This window comes from Astyanax mexicanus, chromosome 24 (genome assembly GCF_023375975.1).
Source record: "Astyanax mexicanus isolate ESR-SI-001 chromosome 24, AstMex3_surface, whole genome shotgun sequence".
Lineage (NCBI taxonomy): Eukaryota > Metazoa > Chordata > Actinopteri > Characiformes > Acestrorhamphidae > Astyanax > Astyanax mexicanus.
Genome location: NC_064431.1, coordinates 3,284,388 through 3,306,222, shown reverse-complemented (window position 1 = coordinate 3,306,222; position 21,835 = coordinate 3,284,388). Strand labels below are relative to the sequence as shown.

The following is a 21,835-nucleotide window of genomic DNA, read 5'->3' as shown; positions in this document are numbered from 1 at the left end:
ATCATCAACAATAAAATAATTAAACACTTAAAATAGATCACTCTGTGTTTAATACATCTGTATAATATATGAGTTTCACTTTTTTTAACTGTATTACTGAAATAAACTAACCTTTCAATGATAGTCAAATGTATTTTTGAGATGCCCCCAAGTACACAGCAGGTATCATTTTAACAACTGAGCTGGTTTCTGTATCTGCTGATACCACAAAGTAGGTTCTTTGGATCGTGTTACACTAAAAGAACCACTTGATATTTGGGTGTTAACAAGCTGGATCACATGTTGGTCCATCTGAGGATTGTTTCTGGTATAGTTTCAGTCCTGTCACTCTCAGTCTGCCTGCCACTGACTCTAGCTCTCGCTCTCTCAAAAAAAACGAAAAACTCCATTTCCCAAGATGGACCAGTGCTCATCCCTCCGGATGTGCCAGATCACGTGACATATCGGTGTTCTGGCTCGCCGTGCTTCTGAGATTACTCACACTCACTGTACTCGTAGTATAAATAGCCCCTGTTTTCAGTTTTCACTCTATCCTCACCTGATGTTGAATCTATTTCATAGCTGTTCTACCTCACATTTTTTTTGTTATTTAAGCTACTCTTTTTCCTTTTTTTCGGTAGTTTTCAGTATTGACCTATTTTTGTATTTTTGTCATTTTTTGCCCTGTTTTGATTATCCTGTGTATGACCTCATTGCCTGATCACTCTGGTATGTCTGGTATGTTTATGCTGCCATTTAGTTATTGACTATGCCTGTCCCTGACTATTCTTATAAGCCTGACCCCTTATTTAATTAATTGTATGTTTGGTGTTCCCGCTTGTCTGTTCTGTGTTTGGCACCCGTGAGAGACGGTATATCATAAATCGTAATTATTTTTTTAGTGACGTAAAAATGATCTTCTTCTGGGACAATATATCGGATCGTGCAAATATTTATAAATGTTCGATAAAATAATGGACACAATCTAAATCATCAGCTTTTCTCTTGTCTGAGAAGAGAGTGTGTTCTCTACATTAAGGAACTGTTATGCTGTTTTTACGCCTGCACTGTGCTGCTGTTATGTTCAGGTCAGATGTTTGGGCTTTAAGTCATGGCCTTTATGAGGCAAACATAGCATCTCGGTGAGGAATGCTGCTGTGTGTGAACTGCTGTACTGATGAGAGCTCAGCTCAGGGGCTCAGCGAAGAAAAGACTTGTGATGTTTCAGTTCCACCATCATCTTTCGAAGCTGTGCTGATAGCAGGTTTTGTTGCAGGCATGTCTCTGCTTCCTCTGGTTCCTCAGTGTGTTTTGGTTTCAGGCTGCTGAAGCTCTTTAAGCTCCTTCGGGCTGCTCTCTATGATTAGGCTGCATCTGCGACGGTTCAGCGCAGCAGCTGTAACCACAGATACATGAAATAAAATGACCCTCCCTTATATTTAGATATGACAGCAGATGTCTCGATGCTCTGCTCCGGTTCAAACAGCAGATTGGTGTCTGTAGATATGAGCCTCTAAGCTTTGAGGACAGATGAGGGATCGGGGACGGCTATGGGGGCCGGTTGTTCACCTGTTGCTTTATCAGCAGGTGCTGTGACCCGGCCTGTGCAACAACATAGCGGCATAGAGTCGCATGTCTGTACAAATGTTCTGCTGTAGAGAATGAAGATTTAAGCCAAACATCATTAAGCCAGAACATAGCAGTTTTTGTGGCTGAGTAGTTTTTGTTAGTGTATTTTTATTTTTAATTATTGTTTTTTCATTTTTAAGCATGCACTAAATATCGTTTTGCATATTTTTCACTTTTTTTTCACAATTTTCCTACAACATCATCATTTTGTGCAAAATCAGGGTCTGGTTTTATTAAATACTGTATTTATACTAAGTAAAACTTAATTAATTATACTCACTTTGTTGCAGGAGTATATTGTTAAACTTAAATTTAAATTAATTGTAAAATTAATTAGCTTTATCATATTGCTGCTTTTCATTCATACTCATCCATGCTGCTACAGAAAACTAGCACTTATGCACTTTTGCACTTTTACTGGATTTCATATTGCTGCTATTTTCCTACTTCCTGTTTACTTCCTGTTTCTGTATATGTATTTATGTTATCTAGAAAACTTGCACTAATGCACTTTTCCACTTTTACTGGATTTCATATTGCTGCTATTTCCTACTTCCTGTTTACTTCCTGTTTCTGTATGTTTATTTATGTTATCTGTTTTATTCTTGATTTTTTTATCATTTTTAATAATTGCTCTTTTGGGTTCCACCTCAAGTACCACATGTGGTGCGAATGACAATAAAGTTTCCTCGAATCTATAAATTCTTAAATCCTTAAATCCTTAAAAAAAATCTATGTTTTTTTTTATATCGCCAAGAATATTGATATCACAAAAATACCTTGATATATCATTATAATAATTAATTTAATTTAAACTTTACTCTGTAAAGTTAGACTGTGTCGTATTTATTAGGTAATCTTGAGACCTGCTTTATTATTATTTTAATTACATGATTTCTGTTTTATACAGAATCATAGTCTAGTCTCTGTAATGATCTCGAAAATAGGGATGATGGCTGCCTCCAATGTTGTACAGATGTTAACACTATGACTCCACCTTCAGCTCAAATTTGAAAAAGGCTAAAAAATGGGAGGGGTATTTTGAGGGGGGCACTGAGTGATGTATGGGTTTAGGGCTGGGGCAGGAAATAACACAGTGTATTTATGTTGGTACCCATCTGAATGGCTGAAAGATATTGAGGTGCAATTCAGTGCATAAGTATCCATAATGTACATCTTTTTTTTTGGTGTTCTAACTGAATTAAGACTACTGTACTGAATTCCAGGCACCAGGTATTGGAAGACAGTGTGTGTAGTTGGTTTAGTTAGTTGATCAGATGGATCAGGTGTGTTAGAGCTGGAAAAACACCACAGGTATGCAGTCCAGTGTTTTGGAATCTCTGTTTTAGTCTATTTTCTCTCAGTGTGTGATGGTTTTTGGCCCGTGTGCCTGAGCTGGCAGGTCATATTTTTTGGCTGGTCAGGCCAAGCGGAGGGAAGAGGGGCGCTGGAGCGTGCCGGGTCCTAATCCCGCCTCTAATCCCCGCTGAATGTGTGCAGAATAAGCATTTGCCTGGGCGAGACTGGGGAGCTGCTCGGACTCTGAGCGAGGCCTGATCCCCGCTCCAGTCTTCCTTGTTGGGATTAGTGAGGTTTTCTCTGGCCCTTTCATGGGGGCACTGTAGCCCAGGCTCCCCGCGGGCCAATTCTGCCGATGGCTGTGTTTCCTGCGTTGCTCTCATAGGGTTGGTTTGATACTATCGCTGTATGTAATTGGGTGTACGATGTGGACGGAAAAAATCTGTGTACGATACAGCTGTTGGATATCCTGATATCAATGTGAAATATGATAAATTAAGATTGTATTTTACATTAGGAATTTGGCTGCACTCATTTGTTTCAGACTAAGACGTAGTTTGGTGTGTTCATTCACTGAGGACCTCTACCTCACTCTACTTCACTTTACCTCTCTCTACCTCTTTCTTCACCTCTCTACCTCTTTCTACCTCACTCTACCTCTCTCTACCTTGCACTTCTTCGCTCTAACTCACTATACCTCTTTCTGCCTTATACTACCTAACTCTGCCTCTCTCTACCTCTCTCTATCCTGCTCTACCTCTCTCTACTTCTTACTACCTAACTCCAACTCTCTCTACCTCGCTCTACTTCCCTTTACCTCACTCTACCTCTGTCTACCTCACTTATACTACCACTCCCTACCTCATACTACTTAACTCCACCTCGCTCTTCCTCTCTCTACCTTACTCTACCTCACTCTACCTCATACTATATCTCGCTCTACCTCTTTCTACTTTGCTCTACCTCTCTCTCTATCTCATACTACCTAACTCTACCTCTCTCTACCTCTCTCTATCTTATACTACCTAACTCTACCTCTCTCTACCTCTCTCTATCTTATCTTATACTACCTAACTCTACCTCTCTCTACCTCTGTCTATCTTATACTACCTAACTCCAACTCTCTCTACCTCTCTCTATCTTATACTACCTAACTCCAACTCTCTCTACCTCTCTCTATCTTATCTTATACTACCTAACTCTACCTCTCTCTATCTTATACTACCTAACTCTACCTCTCTCTACCTCTCTCTATCTTATCTTATACTACCTAACTCTACCTCTCTCTACCTCTCTCTATCTTATCTTATACTACCTAACTCTACCTCTCTCTACCTCTGTCTATCTTATCTCATACTACCTAACTCTACCTCTCTCTACCTCTCTCTATCTTATCTTATACTACCTAACTCTACCTCTCTCTACCTCTGTCTATCTTATACTACCTAACTCTACCTCTCTCTACCTCTCTCTATCTTATCTCATACTACCTAACTCTACCTCTCTCTATCTTATACTACCTAACTCTACCTCTCTCTATCTTATACTACCTAACTCTACCTCTCTCGACCTCGCTCTGCCTCACTCTACCCTACTCTGCCTCTCACTTATTCATGCTACCTAGCTTACTCTACCTCCATCTACAAAGCATTCTCCATTTCATTATTTTTATCTGTTCAAAATGTAAAGCACAGGTGACCTTTCTTTAAAAACAGAAACTCTGAAAATGAAAGCCACAACAAACTGTGGTAATTTCCAGAATTTCCTATTTTTGAGAAGAGAAACAATTACAGAATGCTGACAGGAAACAGAAACGTGCTTTAGGGGAATGGGCAAATAAACTCCCTTTTCTTCCAAAACCAGCTTAATAACATTAATAATCAGAAGTGTTGGTGCTGGGCAACACCTGAAACTTCCAGATAACTGCATATATTAGTTCAAAACAATGTCTGACCATTAGAAATTAGAAAAGCAGAACCTGCTTTCACTACAGCGCTCAGAAGGATGTGAAAATGCGAGTGTGCTTCGGGCCCAGAGAGGTCGGGAGGTTTCCCATAGGAAAGTGCAAGCAAAGCTGCTCCTGAACAAACACACACAGCTGAGCTGTGGACTGGGGGCTGATACATGTGGACTGAAGTTTAGAGCTGTATTTAGGGATGTGGAATACGGTTCTGGAGGCCAGATGAAGCCTGGTCTTGAGGTTAATCGGGGGTGGGAACGATTTTGGTCCCAATCTGGGCTTGTTTTGAAGTTAGAGTTAGGAATTAGCATAGAGACTGAATATTCTCACGAATTGGCACGCTATGATTAGGGCTGAACGATATAGTTTCTTTTATTTTACCAAATTGAAAAGCTCTGGAATATAATCAAGAGGAAGATGGATGATCACAAACCATCAAACCACCAAGCTGAACTGCTTGAATTTTTGCACCAGGAGTAAAGCAGCATAAAGTTATCCAAAAGCAGTGTGTAAGACTGGTGGAGGAGAACATGATGCCAAGATGAGTGTAATTGCACTGTAATATTGAGACCACTTCATTTTCTAAATCAGTTTAGCTGATTTTGCTATTTATAGGTTTATGTTTGAGTAAAATGAACATTGTTGTTTTATTATATAAACTACAGACAACATTTCTCCCAAATTCCAAATATAAATATTGTCATTTAGAGCATTTATTTGCATTAATTTACTTTTAAACCTCAAATAATGCAAAGAAAACAAGTTCATATTCATAAAGAGATTTAAGAGTTCAGAAATCAATATTTGGTGAAATAATCATCATGTTCTCCTCCACCAGTCTTACACACTGCTTTTGGATAACTTTATGCTGCTTTACTCCTGGTGCAAAAATTCAAGCAGATCAGTTTGGTGGTTTGATGGTTTGTGATCATCCTTCTTCCTCTTGATTATATTCTAATTTGGTAAAATCAAAGAAACTTATAATTTTTCGGTGGTTTATTTTTTTCCCCAAAGCTGTATACAGCCCATGATAATAATAATGATAATAATCAATGAAAAACGGCACGGGAATACAAAAAAAGCTGTTTGCTCTCTAATCAATCTAATCTATCAAAGATCTCTCATCAGGAGGTACACTACCCAAACGTAGCCTCTGAGAGCCTTTTACTACAGCTGTTAATCAGGAAAACTTTATTAATACAGTTAATTTATTGCTGTACACACAATACACAATAAACACAATATCAGATTCTTTACTCTGACACAGCTAACAGAATTCTTCAGGATGCTATTGGAACAGTTGGGAATTAAGTTGTTCTGGAGCTCTGCTGTTGCAGATTGGGTTACGGCTCTTGGCTGCAGCTGGTTGATCACGCAGTTCGGCTTGTTGTTCTCTTAGATTGCCGGTAACTAGTGACTCTCTCACTCGGTTTACCAGCGGCTGTGAAAAGAGCTGAAAATGTAACTGCACATCCGGCTGAGCCTGATCAATAATGCATCTGTGTTACACGCTTTTTCCATGTTAGACCTTCGACTGACTGTCAGAGCTCTGACCAATGACTGAGGAGCCTCTGTGGGGAATTTTTTTAACCAGATTAAATTCGATTCCTGATTCAGTTTATATTCTGAAATACTCTCAAATTTTCATTTTTGTTTTTTTGTCCTAAAAGAATGACATTGCACTTGTTAAATAGCAGTTTCAGACCAGCTTAAAACAGTAAAAATGTTTATATAGTTTATATAGGGTGTTCTTATATAGAAAAGAGAATACGTTGTAATAAATTGATTATAAAAATCTATAAAAACACTTATCAGAAAAGACATTGAGAAATAAATAGATTGCAACAGTGGTCACTAACTGTAAATAAATTGGCAATGCATTTTCACAACATTTTTAAGACAGGAGAACAGATAGGACTGTTTAACATAGACTTTTAATATAATTCCAAAGATGAGGCCACATATGCCAAAAAAATATAAATATTAATTCTATACCTTCTAAAATTCTAAATATAATGTAGTTTCCAGCTCACTAATGGATTTTAACACATTTTTGAATTTACCTTTTACATTGACATTTTAATAGCAGTTCTGATCCAGCTTTAAAATAAAAGAAATATTTCAAAAGGCAATTTAAAAAATACATATCACAAAAGACAGAGATCATTATAAAGCAACAGTAGCTACGAAAAAGGTGTGAGTAAATGGACAATAAAACACAATAATACATTTTTTTAAATTCTGAATGTATAGGACAGTTTTACTGTCTGTACCTTTTAAAGTAAGTAAAGAGGCAATCTGGGAAAAGAATAAATGTACTCATGTGACCTGTTGAGAAGACCAAAGAAATAAAAAAACAACCATTTTTTTTTTTATTAAATATAATTGAGCCCTTCCATCAAATAATCATATATCAGCTCCCTTTTGTAATAAAAATATGTTGGTTATTCATTTTTACTCTCATTTAGAAAAAACAGATAAAGACACGTCGGTACCACTTTAAAATAAGACTACCTTTAGAAAGGGTTTATAAATCATTAATAATCAGTTATAACACATACGTAGAAAGGGCAACAGTATAGATGGCTGTGGGTTCACTATTTGGCAAACAACAGGTCATTGTTGCCCTTTCTACGTATGTGTTATAACTGATTATTAATGATTTTTAAGGCATTTACAACCTAATTAGTAACCATTAATAAACTCATTGTAAACTATTTATAAACCCTTTATAAAGGTAGTCTTATTTTAAAGTGGTACAAACATGTTTAAAGGATATCACTTTTTTGCATTTATTCATTCATGAAGGTACTTAATGTAAAATAACTTAGTAGTATTAACAGTAGTAAAGAAAATAACTGATGGAATATGGATATTTGTTAAAAGGGTTCGATTAGTATATTATTAGATAAATGAGTTGGTACTCTGTCTCGGAAAAAACAAAAAAATTGTTTCTGCTTCTGAACGCACAGAAGGAATTTAAGAAACAATGGTTTGAAAACCATAATTACATACATTTTTTTCAATTGTTTGTTTCCTGCTTTCCTCTCCCTTTTTGGTTCTAAAATTACAAAATGAACCCATTTCTTTCCTTTCACTAATTCATTAACTTTACACCTCCACATAATGAATCTTAATGAGTCTCTACTCTAAACTCTGTAAAGGCGAATCTGTGATGCAGCGTTTCTCTAATTCTGGAGCTCCAGCTGTCTCAGATGACCCGTGTGAGCTGTGTTCTCTCTCCGCTGGTCCGTCTGCAGCAGCTGTTGTTCAGCACAGGGTCTGTGGAGCTCACAGTCGCTCAGCTGTGATAGAGACGCCTGTCGTAAACTGGACAGGTGGGTTTTCGCCTACTTGGCCCTGTTATCTGGGTGAGGTCTGCGGGGCTGTGCGTGTGTTCGGCTCCAGAACGCTCAGGCCCTCTGAGACCTGATTAGAGCTGATAGCCGAGGAGAAGCGGTCAGGCTGGAACGACTCGCTGTAAAACAGGCCGAGCCAGAGCAAATAGCTGAGTTATGAAATATGCATGACATGACTGTTGGACTCTGATCGTGTCAGAAGTGTCTGAATGTTAGTCCAGGTCAGAGCAGATCGGTTGATTGCAGACGTCATGATTTTTACAGGCCTTGTGTTTATTGTACTTCACCTTCCAGTGTGTTAGCAGATTGGTGTTAGCTTGTTAGCTTTAATGCTGCAATTTGGAAACCTGTCGGCTCTTTGATTCTGCGCTAAAGCTGCAAAGCTACATTAACATGTCCATATATTGTGGACACCACTTTCTAAATGCTGACACGGATGTGCAAATGCACACAAACAGCTTGTATAGTGTGCTTGTGCTTTTCATGCTGGTTTAATACAGTATATCTCCATTATGCTTGTTATTCTAATGGACCAGCTTGGTGATGCTAGTGATGTTTGTCAATCAGCATGGTCTTTCTTCCTCCGGAATATATAATCAAGAGGAAGATGGATGATCGCAAGCCATCAAACCAAACCAAACTGAACTGCTTGAATTTTTGCACCAGGAGTAAAGCAGCATAAAGTTATCCAAAAGCAGTGTGTAAGACTGGTGGAGGAGAACATGATGCCAAGATGCATGAAAAAACTGTGATTAAAAACCACCAGGGTTATTCCACCAAATATAGATTTCTGAACTCTTAAAACTTGAATATGAATATGAACTAGTTTAGAGCAGGTCTGAAAGCTCTGCACCTTTTTCGTTAATTTGACCATTTCACCTTTTCTGCAAATAAATGCAGTTTTGTTTTCATGGAAAATCATACAGCCATTCATGCTTTCCTCTGCTGACAATTTTATGGAGATGCAGATTTCATTTTCCAGCAGGATTTGGCACACTGCCCACACTGCCAAAAGTACCAATTGGTCTTGTATAATATTCAGATTTTCTGAGACACTGACCATTTGGTTTTCATTGGCTGTGAACCATAAGCACCTTTATTTTAAGCTTGTGAGAAATGTTTGAGCAGTGTATGTAAAACAGAGTAGATACCATCAGTAAAGCTTAGATAGCAGTATGTTCTGCGCACTGAGGCAATTAAGCGAGACTTTATACACTGATAAAGGGCTATTATTAAATGGGTGTGTAGCTGTGGGCACCAGAGGGCAGATATTTGCCTCCTGTAACTGATAAAGGACTAATTACTGTAAAACATTATTTTTAAGGTTTTAAGGTTTTATTTATTGCATTTAAAGGGACAGTTTGTATAGTTTATGGATTTGGGGATTTGGAGACCTCACTGGTGAGAATGTGTAATTGCATAGAGCATGAGCAAGAGTACTTTTAATACAGGTTAATGTAAAGAAATTGCTGTGTGAAAAATTCTGTGTGCAATTCCATCCAACAAACACAAGCCTACTAGACCATTTTAAGGTTTTAGAATAGATTTAGAATATATTATCAGATACATATTTTGTGGATGTCCTTGCCAAGACACTGATACCATTAATTATAATATTTATTTCCTCTCAACTTGGAAATACTACTCGATACTTTCAATTTAAAAGATTTGTGGCCCTATTTTAGTGATCTGTAGCACACCTGTCAATGTACTAATTCTCTTAATTAATCATGGGTGTGGTAGAGACAGATACTGACCTGTTCGTTCACACTGTGAAGATACAACAGCAGCTCATTTAAGGGAACAGTAATTTTATTTTTCTCTTTATTCTGTTTATTCTTAAGTTAAAGTTGGGTTTGTGATCTGCAGTGTGTCTGCATGTGTATGTTTAATGAGTGGGAGTGTACAAGCTCTGGGAGCGCCGATAGGAATGAACTCCTATGATGATTGACTGTTGTCTAGGTTTTAATCAGTCAGTGGAGCTCCTGTGTTTTCCACAGCCAATATATATATATATATATATATATATATATATATATATATATATATATATATATATATATATATATATATATGTAGGGAGTGTACAGTTACAGACTGTAGCTCTCCAGTTGTCCTGCATAATTTCTCAGTCACCCTTGACCCCATTCATTGTTGGTCAGCTTCAGGTCACTGGTCCGCTGTTGACCATATATTATTACTTGGAGGCTAGTCCATTCTCAGCATAGCAGTGATACTGACGAGGTAGTGCTCTGGTGTAAGTGTGGTACAAGTGTGTCAGGCACAGTGGAGTTACTGGGTTTTTCCACGTCAGTGTCCACCGCCCTGAAATACCCAGCCAAGGGCGGCTCTGTGGTCAGAAACTGATAATTGAGGAAGAGCCAAAGGGAGGCTACAGTCTATAACTGTACACAAACAACTGTGTGTTTATAATAAAGTCTTCAGTCAGTGCAAGCGCCAGTTTCAGCTGCTCTAGGCTTTGTGATTGTGTGAATATTGTATTATGAATGGACCAATAGAAACTAGTGGTGTCACGATTCTCTAAATCCTCGATTCGATCTTATTTCTGATTTTAGGGTCACGATTCGATTCGATTCTCGATTTTCTTTTTTCTTTTTTTTTTTTACAGCAGAGAGGCCTATGCCAGTTTTAGATTAGTCTATAGTCATTGGTTTGATTCATCAAATTTACAATATCTTATTTCAAAAGGTGGGCTTGATATAAGTGATGCAAAGTGATACAAGTGATCTGTAATACACCACATTAGGCACTAATGGTCAAAATTAAATAATTTAATTAAGATATATATGTAATGCCATCTAGTGTTTTTTTTTTGTAGCAGCAGTGTGCACTATTGAAACAGCAATGTGCAACATAACAAAATAAATAATAAAAAAAATACAGGAACAGTCATGTAAAAAATAATAGAACAATTAGAGCCTTAACAAACTGAACTCTATCCTACTATAACAGATAAACATGAAAAATAAGACTTTAAGACTTTTTCGGTCCCTGAGTATGAATTTTTTTTTCTTTAATAAAGATATATTATTAACTTTATCTGAGAGAAAGATGATCCTTAAGGTACCAAAACTATTAACATATTTGAGGCTAGACAAAACAACTGTTATTTTTATATTTTCAAGTTTTTCTTTACTGCTCCTGTATTTTTTTATTATTTATTTTATGTTGCACATTGCTGTTTTGATAGTGGCACACTGCTGCTACCCAAAATAGCCACTAGATGGCATTACATATATATTAGAGGTGTGCCAAAAAATCGATTCACATAAGAATCTTGATTCTCATTTACTACGATTCAGAATCGATTTAAAATGTCCCAAAATCGATTCTGAGGGGCGGGTTTTAGACTGATTTTGGGCTGGGTATTTTTGTTGGACCTGGCAACCCTGGGGATAGCGCTTGTCCTTTCAAACGGAGATCTTCCAGACACACACAGAGCGTAGGTGTTTGAGAATCACCGGTAAGATGGCAGAACAAGCACTATATTACATTAGATTAACGTGTAGTTTCAATGTTTTATGGCAGAATGCTTCATAACAAGCATAAAAAAGATCGCTAGTAGTTAGTTTCAGTAACTGTTAGCTAGCTAACTAGCTAACATTCCAGTTCCACCTTAAATAACGCTACAGGTGGCAGCGGGCTGCAGCATTTAAGGCGGAACGGAAAAATACAATAAGCTAATCAGAGCTAATTTCAGCTCCTCATCACAGAGGAATTAAGGAATGGACCATATGAATTAATTTCTCCACCTCCTGCCCCCTTTCTGAAGAAATACAACGACCTTAAATTAACTAGTTAATCAGCAGCTGCTCCTGAACTTTAGCGCTCCACTGCTATCATCACATCAGCCCAGCAGCGTCACCTACACACCACCGCTAGTAGCCTGGTAATAAAGCAGTGTTATTTATTATTTATTTATTGTTCATTAACGTCATTGTGATATCCCAGTGATTCCTCTGTCACTGAGGACCCACATTCCTGCACATTTTATTGTTTTTGTAACACATTACCTGCTCCAGGACCAGTGTATATTATGGAGGGTTTTTTTTCAATAAGATTCATAAGCCAGAAGCAGAAATTTTTATAATTCAAATCGTTTTGAATCAAAAATCGATTTTGAATCGAATCGTGGCCCCCAAAATCGGAATCGAATCGAATCGTGAGATAGTAAACGATTCCCACCCCTAATATATATCTTAATTAAATTATTTAAATGTGGTGTTGTACAGATCACTTGTATCACTTTACATCACTTATATATACTGGCATAGGCATCTCTGCTGTAAAAAAAAAAAAATACAAAAAATAAAAATAAAACTGAGAATCGAATCGTGACCCTAAAATCAGAAATCAAATCAAATCGAGGATTTAGAGGATCACGACACCCCTAATAATAATAGGGGTGGTACAGTAAGAAAGCACAATAAGAAATATAATATAAAATGCTAATTGAGGCTTAAAAATGAACTTTATCTTATAAGATATAAATAAAAATAATAAATGCTGTAACTTTAGATAAGTATCTCAACAACCACAGTGGTCAAATAATATATACAAGAATATATAAATATAAAAAATATACAAAGTATGAGAGTAACTCCTCTGTAGATAGGAGGTAGTGCAGTAATACAGAATAAATAATATAAAGTATAAGAGATAGCAGGTATCAGCAGACACAACAATACTGAATATAAACCTGTGCAAATATTGAATATTGTATTTGAGTAAAGTGTCAGTAGTGTTCTGGAGTGTGAATGTATAGGATGTATGAAATGTGCTGTAAAGAGTCAGTAGTGGGGCATCAAGGATCAGGCTGTGTGATGTAATGGCTAGTTGTGCATCGCGAGCATGTTAGTCAGTCTGTTGGATAGAGGTCAGACAAGCGTGTGGGTGTGTGTGTGGGTGGGTGGGTGTGTGTGTGGGCCCAGGCTTCCTTTTCTTTTGAGTGGAACATTGATGTAGTTGGAAAGAGTGAGCAGCTGATCCCGTGAGACGGTGTAGGGGATGGACCTGTGCACACACACACACACACACACACACACACATCCAAACGTATTTACAGAATACTTTTTCACAAAGTCCACCCAGATTAGCTCACTCTCGTTCACTTCCCAGCGCAAATTACACTGTATGGACAAAACTATTGTGATATCCACATGGAATGCTTTCTACTATATTCTGGAGCATTGCTGTGAGGATTTGATTGCTGCTAATTTCTTCTCCTCAACTGAATTCTCCCAAAATTATTGAATTAAACACCATTATTACAGAGAACACAGTTCTACTGCTCCACAGACCCATTGCAACAGGACAGGCAAACCAAGCAATTGCCCCAAGCAATTGCCTGTGGCCCCAAGCTGGCCTGGGGCCCCTAGACACACCTGTGATGGTCAATGCAGGAAAGTACAACAACACTGTTATCAGAAACCCCCTCAAAAGGGCGCCTCCCACTAGTTGCTGACAGTAGAATATAACCAGACTGGAACATGTTCAGCAGTATCCATATATGCCAGCTGATCACTGTCTTTAACACTACAATGAATAAATGTTCTGACTAACTGACATTGGTTTAATTTTCAAATCATAAAAAAACAACAAACCAAAACATGAAATCCTTTATATTTGATATATATTTTTTGATTAACCTTTCATGTCCTTACTCATCTTAAGTATATTTAACTGAACTGAGGTTTTTTTGATGGATATATTTGCGAAAGAGACGTGACGCAGCGCATTTTGCCTCAATCTTGGTCAAACAACAATATAACATTTTAGTAAAAATGGTGGTTATAGTGTGCTTTATACCATGACTTACCATGTTTAAACTACACTTGATCTGATGTTATTTATTAAGGATATTACATTTTTATGTAATATTACAACTTTTCCTGGATACAAAAGCTAGAAGGACAAACACATTCCCAGAACAGCATTCCAGTTCCTTATCCTCAAATGCCAGTATACATGTTGTTTCAATAAGGTTTACTGTATTATTTAAATCATATGTTTTAAAATAAAATAAAAAACTACAAAAAGCACAGGCCACAAAGGGTTAATCCCATTTCACATTGTGCTCCACAGAGAAGCCTATGGGTCGTCTAAACGCACACAAACAGCCTAATTTTCACTTCCACACTCATACAGAGCCTATATTCATTCTCTCTTAACTTCCAGAAAGGAGACGTCACTTCTGCTTCAGGGAAAACACAAAAAAATCACACGCGGGCATCACACGCTTATAAAGCCTTCAGACTCACTGTCATCGTCTGCGGAGGTTATTTATCACTGCTGCTGTTTCTCTGCTGCTGCCTTTCATCATTTTCCTTTATTACTGTCATTTAAACAACAACAGATCCACAGAGAGAGAGAGAGAGAGAGAGAGAGAGAGAGAGACTGAGACTAATTTATAATATTACTGATTTATTCCTTATTATTAAACATTTATAAAGTCCTTACCTTTTATTGTAAATTATAATTATCATTAATAATAATTGTTAATCATGTAAATAACCCAAGTTCTGTTATTGTCTGTATTTATGTAATATTGCTTTTATGTTTTCTGTTATATGCTTTGACAATAATGTTGCTTTTTATGCCAATAATAATTCATGCCAATAAGACACTGTTGAACTGAACTGAAACAGAGAGAACGAGAGACAGAGACAGAGAAAGAAAGACTCAAAGAGAGAGAAAGACAGAGAAAGAGAGCAAGAGAGACAGCTAGAGAGAGAAAGAGAGAGAGAGACTGAGACTCAAAGAGAGACAGAGTGAGAGAGAAAAAGAGAGAGACAGAGTGAGAGAGAAAAAGAGAGAGATATAGTCAGACAGAGTGAGAGAGAGACCCAGCAATTAAGAGGAAGACAAAGAGACAGACAGAGACTCAGGAGAGAGACAGAGTGAGAAAGAGAGAAAAAAAGAGAGAGAGACAGACTCAGAGAGACAGAGTGAGAGAGAAAAAGAGAGAGAGAGACAGACTCAGAGAGAGACAGAGTGAGAGAGAAAAAGAGAGAGAGAGACAGACTCAGAGAGAGAGACGGGCATAGAGACGGGCAGGCACAAGAAATCCTGGCTGCCCAAAGAGCAGAGAGTGTGCCCACACTGCCCACTGAACAGACCAGAGACAGAGCTGCACTTCCTTACAGAACGTCCCAAATATTCCCAGATTAGAACCCAATTCTACACCAAATTCACCCACAAATTACCTGCATTTAAAAACATCCCTGATCCAGAAAAACTCCCCTACCTGCTGGGGGAACACAGTGAGTGCTGCACTCTGGCAGCGCAGTACGTCCAGGCCTGAGGGACAGTGAGTGACCACAGATACACTGCTGTACAGAACTACAAGCTCTATTATTCTTTATTATAAATCATATGTGTTTTTTTTTTTTTTTTTTTTCTTATAATAATTAATTTAATTGTTTACTTAAACTTATGTTCAAATTTACCTTTACAGTTATCTACCTTTACAGTAATTTACAGTTATCTTATGTTAAATTTTGTCAGGAATATATATATATTTGTTAATCACAGCTTTGGCAATACAAATGTGAAAATTTGTCATGCTAATAAAGCAACTTTGAATTTGAATTTGAATTTGAGTGAGAGAGAGACTCAGAGAGAGAGAGAGAGACAGACTCAGAGAGAGAAATAGAGTCAGACAGAGTGAGAGAGAGACCCATCAATTAAGAGGAAGACAAAGAGACAGACAGAGACTCAGGAGAGAGACAGAGTGAGAAAGAGAGTAAGAAACAGAGACAGAGAGACAGACTCAGAGAGACAGAGTGAGAGAGACACTGAGAAAGAGAAACACAGCGAGAGACAAAGACAAAAGAGAGAGAAAGAGACAGTGATAGAAATACAGAGAGACAGAGTAAAACAAAGACTCAGATAGAAACACTGAGAGAGAGATACAGAGACAGACAGACAGACAGAGAGAGAGAGAGGGCGACAGTATGACTCTACCCCTGATGCTGTGAGCAGGTGTGGATGCGGGGGTCATCTCTGTGTCATGAGATCAGACAGGGTTTTTATTTCTCTCAGTAGATACTCCTCCAGACACTGAATACTCATCCCTCGCTCTATACTCTCTAAATATCGTGATATTATTTTAGAGCCATATCATTCACCCCTAATCCCTATTAAAATTTGCATTATTTATTAATACTCATATGATACTCATATAATAATATGTGCATATCTACAGTGTGCCAGTAGAGGGAGGCAGAGATCATCTGTAGAGATCTAAGAGGACATAAAGCTCTGAAAAAAAATCAGTGTCTGAATCAGTTTCTCTGATTTTACTATTTATAGGTTTATGTTTGAGTAAAATGAACATTGTTTTATTTTAAAAATATTGTCATTTAGAGCATTTATTTAGAACATATAAATAAGTTCTTATTCATAAAGTTTTAGGAGTTCAGAAATCAATATTTGGTGGAAAAACCCTGTTTGTTTTTAATCACAGTTTTCATGCATCTTGGCATCATGTTCTCCTCCACCAGTCTTACACACTGCTTTTGGATAACTTTATGCTGATTTACTCCTCAGTGCAGATGTGTGTAATGTGTTGTATATGTGTGTGATGATGTGGATTAATGAGGTGATTACAGACGTCTCCATCTCATCGCTGTTTCCCTTCATCTCTTCCGCTTCGTTCATTATTCGTCTTTATGAAAGAGGGAGGGAAAGAGGAGGAGGAAGGAGGGAGGGATAGGGAGCTTTTGTTTCTGATTCTGCTGTCATGGCAATGGGTGTTTGGTTTGGGAAGAGGCGTACAGAGGAAACAGGTGTGTGTGTGTGTGTGTGAGAGAGTGTGTGTGTGTGTGTGTGTGTGTGTTTCCTCAGGTAAGAGGACATGGGTCAGGAAACAGCTTTACGTGACCTTCTTGTTCTCTTTCCTCTGAAAAAGCCACTAATCATCTAATCGTCTGCTCAGTCTGCAGCCGTCTGAACCTTTACTCCAAAACTCACGTCCAGAAAATTCACAGTAAAATGAGAAAATGAGAAAATAAGGAAAGTGGGTGTCAGAAGGATGGGATAGTCCATTTCTGAAGCTGTGTTGAAATTATATTTATTTTTTTAGAATTTTATTTCAAATAATCTCCCATTTTTCTCCCAATTTTAGCTAGGCCATTTGTCCCACCCATTAAGCTGCTACTTAGCTGTATATCCCCCTATCACTAGTGATGCTACAACATAGGAAAAGTGAAGACTAGCACACCGCCTCTTTTCAAACAGCATTGCCGAGTAGCATCACAGCACATTCGGAGGAAATCGCAGCGACTCTGATACATCAGCTCACAGACGCAGCCTTGTGCTGATCCACATCACCCTAGGAGTGATGAGGGGAAAGAGAGAGCGCCATCTACTGTACCCACCCAGAGAGAGAGCAAGGCCAACTGTGCTCTCTCAGGGCTCCAGCAGCTTATGGCAAGCTGCATAACCAGGATTCGAACCAGCTGTCTCTTGATCATAGTGGCAGCACTTAGAAATTTACCTGAACACACCGCATTTCCAGACCCCCACACCAAACCCATCTTAGTAGATATATATATATATATATATATATATATATATATATATATATATATATATATATATATATATATATATATATATATATATATTCACAAGCACTGTTGCTATTTAAATGACGCACACAGAAGACGTAAAAAAAGAAAATAGTGCAAGATAGCAATGAGCATTGCAACGCTTAATCTTGCAATGTTTAATCTAGTGGTGTCAATCGATAAAAAAAAATTCAATTTTTTCAGTAAATTAATGAATTAATTCTGTAAATTGAAATATATATATAAAAAAATTAATGTAAGAAAATTAATATTTATAATTTATGTTAGTTTAATTAATTATTTCAGCTTGATAAGTAAGTATTTCTGAGTTTCTAACATGCTTATTTACACTTTGGGACATAAGTTTGTGCAATACAAGCGGGGGTGTACATGCATTGGGCACACGCCTGTGTTGAAAATTCACTGCCAAGATAGCAATGAACGTCTGTCTAGGTTGTATTCAGTCAGTGGAGCTCCTGTGTTTTCTGATGTCAAGATAGCAATACACCAGAACTTTATCTGAACACACCTCACCTCCATTTCCAGACCACCAGTGTAGATATATTCTCTAGAACTGTTGCTGTTTAATTGATGCAAGTCGAAGATGTGAAAATAGACTGTTTGCTGGGTGTAAGATAGCAATGAGCATCGCAATGCACCTTGTTAAGGTGTAAAATAGAGCCCTAAGGGTTTAATCATTTATTGATGCTTGTAATTCACCCTCCTTGACCTTTAATCTGAGAAACATTAAAGCAGGGAGATTCCTGCATGTAGAAAAAACTAAAAACTGTGTTCATCTCGTGCCGACTTTTACAGGCCTGTGCTGACATTTAAAGATGTTGTTTTCTGTCCATTAGAGTCAAACGACCACTTAAAGTGGCACACAAGTGAAAATTCAAGTTGACATTTGGTCCTAAATTGAGTTACGCTGGAAAGGCCTGCTGCTTCTGTCAGGTGATCTCACAGTGCCAGTCTTCATTTGGTAGATAGTAACAGTACTCTACTCTACTCTATGTGATTGGGTGCGTATCTACACACATATCTACTCTGGAATTTACTATATTTACAGCACACTCTTATAAACAATAAAAAATAAGAGTGTTTTTACACCAGTAGTTGGTTTCTATGGTTCAGATCAGTTGATGCACCAGTGGGTTTATATGGAGTGTTTTCTCTTCTCTCTCTGTTTGGTTTGGTTTCACACAGGCATAATCCTAAACGCACCAAAATACGCACAAATAAACTGTGCAAGCATATTCTCTCCTCTGATTGGTCAGAGCTGTCAGGGCTTAAACTGCTGAATGCTGAAACACTGTGCTTTTAATCACAGTGTTTTTAATGGGACGTGCAGTGCAGATGCATACATAGTAAACGGAGTCGCGCGGAGTTGCACAGGCTGTAGCAACAGCAGCAGCAGCAGAGACAGTGTTTTTTCATAGCTGTGGTAATTAGCGTTATCTGGCTAATATATCAGATTAAACTGTGCCTTATCAGTAGTTTATCTCATATAAAATGAGTATACTTGATAGCTGGGTCGGATCGATATATATATATATATATACAGTCACCTCAGTTTCTGAATCAGTTTCTCTGATTTTGCTATTTATAGTTACATATTTAAGTAAAATGAACATTTCTCCCAAATTCCAAATAAAAATTAATATTGACATTTAGAGCATTCCTTTGCAGAAAATGAGAAATGGCTGAAATAACAAGAAAGATGCAGAGCTTTCAGACCTCAAATAATGCAAAGAAAACAACAAGTTCATATTCATAAAGTTTTAAGAATTCAGAGAAAACAATATTTGGTGGAATAACCCATGGCATGTCCTCCTCCACCAGTCTTACACACTGCTTTTGGATAACTTTATGCTGCTTTACTCCTGGTGCAAAAATTCAAGCAGTTCAGTTTGGTGGTTTGATGGTTTGTGATCATCCATCTTCCTCTTGATTATATTCCAGAGCTTTTTTAATTTCGTAAAATGAAAGTAACTGTATATTGATATTGATATTTCGTACCCCCCTGCTGATTGGTGGGCTCTGTTTTGTGAGCTCCTCTGCTCGCTGGTTTGACATGCGGCAGTGTTTACAGCTCGCTCTCAGCGTAGGGGCTTTCTCATGATCCCAGCGTATAATTAAAGGACGACTCTCCTAATCTCCGCTGGCTTTTCATACTGCAATTAAAACCTCCACACACACACTCGCTCGCATGCAACCCGGCCTCAGCTTTCAGCTCGCGCATTCTCCCACGGTGCACATGCAGCACCATGTACAGCCCCTTTACCTTCACTGTGTATCTGATACAAAAAGCTATGCTGCCATCGTACTCACTGATTATAGTTTTTTTTAACCTTCTTTTGTAAGATGTTGCCCTCTGGCAACAAACCACTTTTTTCATGTATATATTTCCATCCTAAATGTGAATTTAACATCAATTTAATATTTATATTTATTTCTTTCTTTACTGTATGTTTTCTACTTTTATCTTTACGTGGCATACTTGGCGAGGAGCAAAGAAAGAATTTCATTGTATGAGGAAACTTGTTTCTTACTGTGCACATGACATTAAACTCTTTGAATTTAATTTGAATTTGAATTCAGTGTTTTTTCATTATTTTAAAAAGTTTTGCATTGTACATTAATACTAAACTCACCCAAACTATGAACAAAAACATATGGCTTTATTTAGTAAACAAAAAAGTAAGAAGTAAGAACTACTCAACTAAATAGAAAAAAGAAAAAGCATATTTTAAGAAGAACTGAAGGTCAGTCAATCCAAAAATATCACAAACGTTAAAAGTGCAGTTGCAAAGAACATCAAAAATGTTGGAAATGATGGAACTGGCACTCATCAGGACTGCCACAGGAAAGGAAGAGCAAAGAACACAGATAAGATAAGAAGTTTTTTTTGTTATTTTGGTTCGTTTAACACTTTTAAGTTACTACATGATTTGTTATGTGTTTCTTCATAGTCTGAAAGATTTCAGTATTAATTTATAATGTTGGAAAAAAAAAGAAAAAGAAAAAAATTGAATGAGAAGTTATGCCTTTTAGGAACGTTTGACTGGTACTATATTTTATGTTTCTTAATTTACTTATCAACAGAGTTTTTAACGTGTTGATTCTGTGCAATATTATGTATTTAGGAAATTAGGAAAAAAAGATATATATATATTTTTTTTTCATGCAAAAAAGTCAGATTGATTTAATAGAGTTTTTTTTATTCAGTGTTTATTTCAATTCAATGTCTGAACATGTTAAATCAGAACACCCTTTGATTGCAAACACTAGAATTTTCTTTTTGTTCACTATATCAGATTAATAGTCAGTATTAGCTCTTGATCAACTTGCCCACAGCTGCCAATCACTTCATCACCACACCCCTATGAATATTGGTCAATAGCTTCTATAAAATGTTTTAATTGGGAAAAAGGACCCAGTGGTGGATATCAACAGATAAAGTTCTGTCTCCAGCTGTACATCATTTACAGCAGAAAATCACTGCTGACGTTTAGTCTAGCTTGGACTTATATATTTATATATTAGTACGGGAAACCACCTGTTATTATGTTTTGTTGAACAAAGCCCACCTTATCCGCTGCTGAGCGTGCATGCTTTAGAGAAATGAAGCACTTTGAGGCGAAATGTTGATAAATTAAAGCGTCTCAGCCTTGCTTTTAGCAGCTGAAAGAGCCATTGTTCAGTAATAAACAGAACAGGGAACACAACAAACGGAGGAACATCATGACCTTTATCAGTTTCTGGCCTTCAAGGAACGAGAAGGACCTTTCCTAGAAGACACTTCAGACCATTTTCAGGGTTTGTGCTGTTGTTACTGTGTCTGTATTGAGTCTGTAGTCTAAGTTTTCCATCCCTCCAAATTTGCTTTATGGGCAAAAGTATTGGGACGCACTTTCTTAGTCATAGAATTCAGATGTTTTATTCAGTTCCGTTGCCAAATATCTATAAAATCCTGGTGTATAAGTGACAGGGCTGCAAATAATGATTAATTTCAT

At 37.3% G+C, this 21,835-nt stretch overlaps 1 protein-coding gene across 1 annotated transcript in view; it reads left to right on the top strand.

Annotated features, from left to right (window-relative positions):
* Window positions 1–21,835, top strand: part of arhgef3 (Rho guanine nucleotide exchange factor (GEF) 3) — a 136,339-nt gene that overhangs the window by 845 nt on the left and 113,659 nt on the right. The gene's annotated exons all lie outside the window — the stretch shown is intronic.